Source organism: Tupaia chinensis, unplaced genomic scaffold (assembly GCF_000334495.1).
Source record: "Tupaia chinensis unplaced genomic scaffold, TupChi_1.0 Scaffold139218_1, whole genome shotgun sequence".
Classification (NCBI taxonomy): domain Eukaryota; kingdom Metazoa; phylum Chordata; class Mammalia; order Scandentia; family Tupaiidae; genus Tupaia; species Tupaia belangeri.
Window position 1 is genome coordinate 1373149 of NW_006199107.1, and position 7627 is coordinate 1380775.

At 37.1% G+C, this 7627-nt stretch overlaps 1 protein-coding gene across 18 annotated transcripts in view; it reads right to left on the minus strand.

Annotated features, from left to right (window-relative positions):
• The window catches only part of ZBTB20 (zinc finger and BTB domain containing 20), an 885897-nt gene that overhangs the window by 370418 nt on the left and 507852 nt on the right, over positions 1-7627 (minus strand). The window lies entirely within an intron of this gene.

The following is a 7627-nucleotide window of genomic DNA, read 5'->3' on the forward strand; positions in this document are numbered from 1 at the left end:
CTACAGTAAGGGCAAAAAATCTAAAAAAAAAAAAAAAAAAAAAATGTTCTGAGAAAAATAAAGAGCCCTAGGGACCATTCAGGTTTGATCAGCGAGTTCCATCCGGAGATATCAAATCCAGTTGCACAAAAACCAAATGTCAATATTTACAAGCCTCCTTCCATCTTACATCCAGTTTCCCTTTTCTTTTATGCTTTTTTCCCCCCGCTTTTCCTTCCTCCATATTCGCTTGACCCTCTACTTCACTCTTTTTCCAATTTGCTCTTATTTTTTCAATGTCTCCCATCCCCATTAGTCCAAAATCTGTTCATCCTGCAATAGGCCTCAGAGGTGGAAAAGAAAGGGCCCCAAACAAAGCCACCCTCAGAGATGAAGAACTCCAGAGAGTAGTGAATGGTGATTGGGTAAAGCCTGTGGACAGAGAATGCTCACTGCTTTGGAGGCTCGTGTTTAGGCTTCAGCAGGCTTGATAGCTGTATCGAGCTTCATGATTTCAAAGCTTTCATGGGCTGACAAGGACTTGCTAATTTCAAACTTTCTAACCAATTACAATCACAAAGAACTCAGGACAATAATCAGTGAGCAAAATGAGGCTGCTAGAGTAGAGCGGCCCTCCACAGGTTTCACTCTGTGGTCCTGCCACGCAATGTGCAGCTGGGACTCTGCTTCAATAAGTAAATAAAAATACATTATAAAATACAAACATGCACAATGGATCCCGCTTGCTGTCTTGTTCCCAGTAGTGGGATATGTAGGAACCCTGTCCTGCATTCAGCCCATTAATTTCTGATGGTGTTAATTAAAAACTTTTGATGCTGTTTTGAATGGAAAATACCTCAAACAGTGTTTCCTTTATTGAAACACCAAGTTCCAAGTCCTGGATTATTAGGTTAAGCTTTGTCAGTAGTGAGACCAACATAAATGCTTTTCATACCATCTGCTTTGACAAAAAAGAATAGTAATAATAATAATAAATAAATGAGAAGGAAGAAGAAAACTCCCTTATTTCAACCATTTTTAAGAAGCACATTGAAATTTCTAGTCCCTGAATGTAAAACATAAGATTTTTTTTAAAAATCTTTTTCCAAATCCTTACAGAACATTAAAATCATCCAATGTTCCAGGACCTGAATTTTTTATATTTTAAAATGGGGAAAGCTGATTAAATAAATGAATCAGCTGCTAAGTGATTTCTCTCTGTCTTTTCCTCTACTCTGTCTTTTAAAAGGCTGAAAAAAATGCTTAAAATGGTGTATGCAATTGATATGTGTGGCTTAAGAAGCTTAATATAATTACGGAGGATTCAACTTTCCATTTAAAAATAAGATAGGATGGGGTAATAGAAACTCTGGTGAGTATTCATCCCTCATGAAGTGTGGGAAATGTTTCCAAACGTTTTATCTACTGAGCAAGGCAGGTGTAAAGCAGTAACTCTTACATTTCTCTGTCATCCTGGATACCCAGGGAAGCCTGGGAAATGCAGAGAGCAATGTGAACAGGTAGTGGGAGAGATGTTGTACAGAGAACAAGCAAATAAAACATCTACCTCGGGAATCTAACGCTTTTGTGAAGTATTAAGCAAACCACTGATCAGTTTTCATAACCCATCTCCACTTATTTTTAAATCATTCTTCACTCTGTATGGAGGCCCAAAGCTTTGGGCACCTACCTGCTCAGAGAGACTGCGTACGGGTTGCTTCATAGATGCTATTTTCTCTCTCTCTCTCTCTCTCTTTTCATACAGCTAACTTTATCATTTTCCTTTTCTTAATCTATTTATTCACATAGCAATCCTTGAAACACCACAAGACTTTTTCCCCTCCCCAAATGTCTTCATTATTCTCATTTGTGTTTTGATCGACCTATCTCTAACAAGGATGAAGTTTTCCATAAACGCTAAGCATTTTAGCAGTTTTCCTTTCCTTCCTTGCCTAACTCAGACTATACTGACCTCACTCTCTTGGAGCAGTCTGCAGGATTGGCTTCCAATCCTGTTATGACATGACAATAATCCTTCAACAACGACGACAACAGTAACAACAGAGAGCCCTCACTGTAAAGTCTGGGAGAGTAAGAAAACTAAAACTTTGTGAGGAAATAGGCCTAGGGAAACCACAGAGTGTATTTGTTCATAAAATTTATTAATTTTCTCCAAATAAATTGAAAAGTGAGACTGCTTACAAAGGACTAGTAAATGTAAGTTAACGAACAGATATGTAGCAAAATGAATGCATTTAAAGATGATTTCCAACTGAAATGATTTTTTTTTCTAGAGAGCAAGTTTTTGTTAAACTTAATCTTTACTCTCTTTCCTCTCCAGCAGCAGAAACATCTGGTCGGTTTTAGATTCCCCTTGGATTTCCAACTTCAAAGGGAATTATAAAGAATAACAAATTCATGTACCGGCACTAAAAAAAAAAAAAATGAGAGCAGCAGGAGAGAATGGTAAAATTGTCCTTATTTGACTGCTAGTGACAGGCGCCACAGGCAGAGCTATGAGAAAAGACAAAGGCAAGATCACCGGTTGACAACCAGAGTTCCTGCTAGGGACTGAATCTTTGGCTAAATGCAAATATGTACAGGGCCCTCAGCAATCCATAAGGAGATTCTCCTTGCTTAACTGGGGCGGGAAGGTGGGGGAGACTAAAGGAGTTGGAAACTAAGAAACAAAAATAGGTTTACATATACCTATGACATATTTTGTTGAACTAATAACAAATAAATCAAAAACAGTTTGCTGAAAGAATGACCTGGAGACTACCTTAGAGAGCCACTTAGTCCTATAGGCTTTTATATGACTCGGAGAAAACTAAGCTCTGATTCTACAAAGAGCTGGCTCCACCCTTCCAGAAGTAGCTCAGGCTTCTAAGGCCCCATAGGTCCATCATGCCTCTGTAAACACTTGAGCCATCAAGGACCTCAAAAACAGCTTCTGTTTCGGGGACCAGCAGTTAGCGTAATGGCTATGTCGCTGGACTTCCATGAAGTCGACTGAGGTTTGTGTCCCAGACCCGGTGGCTTAAAACTCATGCCAGGCACATGTGCGTGCGTGCCCAAGATTCTGAGAGGACCCAGACCCAGTGGCGTAAAACTCAGGCCGGGCACGTGTGTGTGCGTGCCCAAGATCCCGAGAGGAGAAAGGAGGAGAAGGGATTCCAGTGTGTCCATCTCCCCTAGGGGGTGATTTCTTGCTTTCTGTCTCTCTCTCTCTCTCTGTCTGGCAAGCGCACGTGCCCTATAGCAAAAAAAAACCCCAAAAAACAAAAAACAAACAAACAAAAAACTCTCCAAAAAAATGAAATGGTAAAAAACAAAACAAACAAACAAACAAAAAACAGTTTTTGTTTCTTCCTTGACCTGTATCCTTCTTATCAAGGGATGACCACAAATGAAAATGTACCTGGAGCAGAGGAACAGGGTTTGAATGAACTAGTGATACTTGTAATTATGTAAAGGTGTGTTTGACATCGCTTTATAGAATTAGACTCATTCTTCTCCTCTATCATTTTCCCAGCAAAACTGAAATGCACATCTCAGATTGTAGGTCATGATGTAATCAGACAAGAGAAAATGAGAACAGTTAGAGAAAGCACAATTTTGTCATTATAATTACCTCTTAAAAACAGCCTTTCCTTTTGGTTGTTTTATGTGCAATGTGTGTGGAAACAATGATAAAAATAAACAAAGATGTGAATAACTAGACAACTCGTTTGTGGACAGAGAGAAAAATAGGTAAGGGCTAAAATGTCTTTAAGTAATTAATTATAAGCCTCTTTAAACTTAGCATTTGGAGGTTACAGATATTTCACACCACAGATACTTTAGGTTGATTCACAGAGTGGCCATTAAATACCCAGAAAGCAAATTACTTTGGACCAAACAGTATACATCAACAGCAACTTGGGAATATTTTCAAAGAGGAGGGTAGAACACACAGACCAGTTCTCTATGGAACTAGTTGTCGATAGAGCCTCGCATGAGTTTAATGGAGTAGTCCTCAAAAGAGACCATCCTCAAGGCATATTCTTCATATTATAGGTCATTTTTAGTGACGGTGGAAAAAAATAAAGATTCTACTCAACATAAGGGGATAGAGTTGGGCATAGAATCATCTCCTTGCATATCTTTGCCTTGAGTTGGTTTCCCTCCACACCTCTTCACTCTAGGTGAAGGGAAATGACTGCATCTATCTCAGTAGGGGAACGCCACAGTGTCCATCCTGGTGGCAATGTCCTTCACAGGTATTACATGTCTGGTAAAGTTTATCCAGAAAGAAGTCCAGCTTCATGAAACAGCTATCTGATAATCTGAACAAAAAATTGCTTTTGTCCCTTTTGTGACTATCAACATCTTCAGTTTTAAAATGAAAATCTTGGAATGGTGGGATCATTTTCAAAGGATTCCCTGTCCAATAAAAGCAGGATCATCCAACTGTCATTCTGAATTTAAGTAGAGGGAAAGACGTAGGAAATGTGAAATACTACATTATTCTGAGACATAAACAAACACTGGGACCCATAGGCCAAGTGTAAAGGTAATACCAATCCCAAGGAAATGGGTGTGTGCACACATCCATCAAGAAACAAGCATCATTAATAATAATTATAATCACAGCTCTTAAAATGAGGCATTGATGGTTCACTTGAGTGTAGAATATAATACATAAATTAGAAATAACCACGAGTAAACTTACTCTCCTCTGTAAAAGACAGTTCATATTCTAGGTTTATATGACACAAGGCACATAATCTTACATGTAAGAAAGGTTGTGGGAAGAAGTGAGGAAAGCTTACGTCTTTATTTCAGCTGTTGTGTTGTTAGTATCAGTCTTAAAGTAATGATGAAAAAGTTAGTTCCTTTTAAATCTGGGCATTATGAATTATGGTAAGACTTCCTTGAAGTTTTAAAACAATACCGTAGTCAGTTTCTACCTACTTTTCCTTGTGATATCTGCCTGAATGCCAAGCCATCAGAAATATTTTTGACCTTTGGCTGACATTTTAATGACAGTTATGCCAGGCCAGGATAAAGGAGAAACAGAAATGATCAGAAGATTGAGGAGAGAAAAATAGAAATGGAAAGAAAAAAGGAGTTTGTATTGTTTACACCAGCCAGTCTGGCAAATTTTACAGATGCTCTGTTTGCTTGAAATAGTTTATTGCTTACTTATTACTTTTTTTTTTCCATGTGCTTCGCTCTACCAGCTTTGGCTGAAAATGTTTTGTATGTGTCCATACTATATAGAACCCTCATATTTTTCTAGAGATTTAGTGTGGTAGAGAAGCTCTATTTTTTCCCCCAAGGGTTAGGCACATCAATATTCTAGCTACTCACTTTCGAGGCCAATGGAAAATGTGCTCCTAAGATTAAGTAGAGCTGAGTAACACATAAATTCAGTTTATACTGATGCAGTTACTCACATCCTGAATTTCTGATGAGTGTAATACACCTGTTGAACAACACCTTGCTACTGAACAGTCAGTGACCTACAATTCAAAGACAGTGAGGCAGGACAAAACCCTAAATACTGGTTCTCTACAGAGAGCCTAATTCACACAGAGCATTTCTCATCTATGAAGTTCTTTGTGTAAAGGATCTTGTCTGGCCTTAAAATGCTGGCTCATAAAATGTTCTTAGAATAAATGGGTAATACATACAAGCACATAGGGAGCACCCCTTGTTCTACAACCATTTTCTTCTCCTCAAACATAGACTCAGACTAGTACTATATAATTCCCACCTCATAAGACTTCCTATATACCCTGTGTACACATCACACATTTTTTATTTCTGCCACTAAGCTTTAAAAACTATAAACGTTTGGGGCTGGCAGGTGGCGTGGCGGTTAAGGGCACTGGATTCCCACATGGTCTACCGTGGTTTGAGTCCCGGACCTGGAGGCTTGCTTTCTTGCTTTCCCCTTCTCTCTCTCTCTCTCTCTCTGGTCAAATTAAAAAATATAGTAACGATGATGATAACAAATGGAATTAAATAAATAATATTAAAAAAAACTATAAACTTTTGAATCCAGCATTACATGTAAGGAAGGTTTAAGTAGGTTTGCCATAACTACCTAGTATGAATTGGTTGAAGCAAGACTGGCATTCTAAGTAGTCACAGGACTGTTTTCCTTTAATTTCAGATACACAACACATTAGTTTTTCCAATAGTGAGTATAATTAATGGTGCATAGAATTGTCATGCATATTATCATCCTAAACTTGAGTCACATAAAAAAAGTGTACAAAGAAAAATAGTTTCCTCAAGATCCTGCACAAATCTGTTAAGGGCACTGGATTCCCACATGGTCTACCGTGGTTTGAGTCCCGGACCTGGAGGCTTGCTTTCTTGCTTTCCCCTTCTCTCTCTCTCTCTCTCTCTGGTCAAATTAAAAAATATAGTAACGATGATGATAACAAATGGAATTAAATAAATAATATTAAAAAAAACTATAAACTTTTGAATCCAGCATTACATGTAAGGAAGGTTTAAGTAGGTTTGCCATAACTACCTAGTATGAATTGGTTGAAGCAAGACTGGCATTCTAAGTAGTCACAGGACTGTTTTCCTTTAATTTCAGATACACAACACATTAGTTTTTCCAATAGTGAGTATAATTAATGGTGCATAGAATTGTCATGCATATTATCATCCTAAACTTGAGTCACATAAAAAAAGTGTACAAAGAAAAATAGTTTCCTCAAGATCCTGCACAAATCTGGAAAATATTTCTCTAGTTAACCAAATTGTCCTTTTGCTTAAAGATGTTCCTAAGAACATTATGAAACAACTGATGATATTTTATGATCAACTGTTACATATTAGAAAATATGATTTCAGGATATTAAGAGGAAAATGTCAATATATAAAATGATCAGAAGTATTTATCTGAATGTTTTAATATTAACATGCAAAAATGTCCTGACTGGCCTGCAAAATTGATTAACTAGTGCTCTGATTTCTAGGGTTTGCTTTAAAATGACATGGTGAAATAGTAGGAAAATGATAAACCCGAGTTAATCATTGTGGAAGCTGGTGATGAGTACGTGGGAGTTCATTACAGTAATCTGTGCACATACATATATTTAAAATTTTTCATACTAAAAACTTTAAATATATATACTGATTTGAGCTTTAAGTTATTCATTATTTACTGACTGCTGTATTTACTGTTTATATTTAAAATATAGGTGCTTTTCTTTTGTTTTTGCCCTGCACTATCCTCAGGGGAAAATGAAAGTAAGGAAATATATCAAATGATTATTAATGATTGGATTTAAATTATAGAAATAATTACTTTAATTTTTCTTCATTTTACTCTTATGTATTTTTCCAAATTATTTTTAATGAGCATGTATCATTTTAAAATGAAAATAAATATTTATTCATTAGTGGAAAAGCTGTAGTCTCCTTTCCCAAGGAGCTCTTCATTTACTAAAACAGAGAAACTGCAAACACACAGCATTGCCCTGATAATTCAAATCTTCATACCCAGGAGTGAAATATACCCACAGGAAAAGTACCGTCAATACAGATTTTATCTGATCATAGCGAGACATAAAGAGCTTTCTGTGTGTTGGATAGAAATAGGGGAGGAACTGGCTTCTTTGCAAGCCAAGAAAGAGTG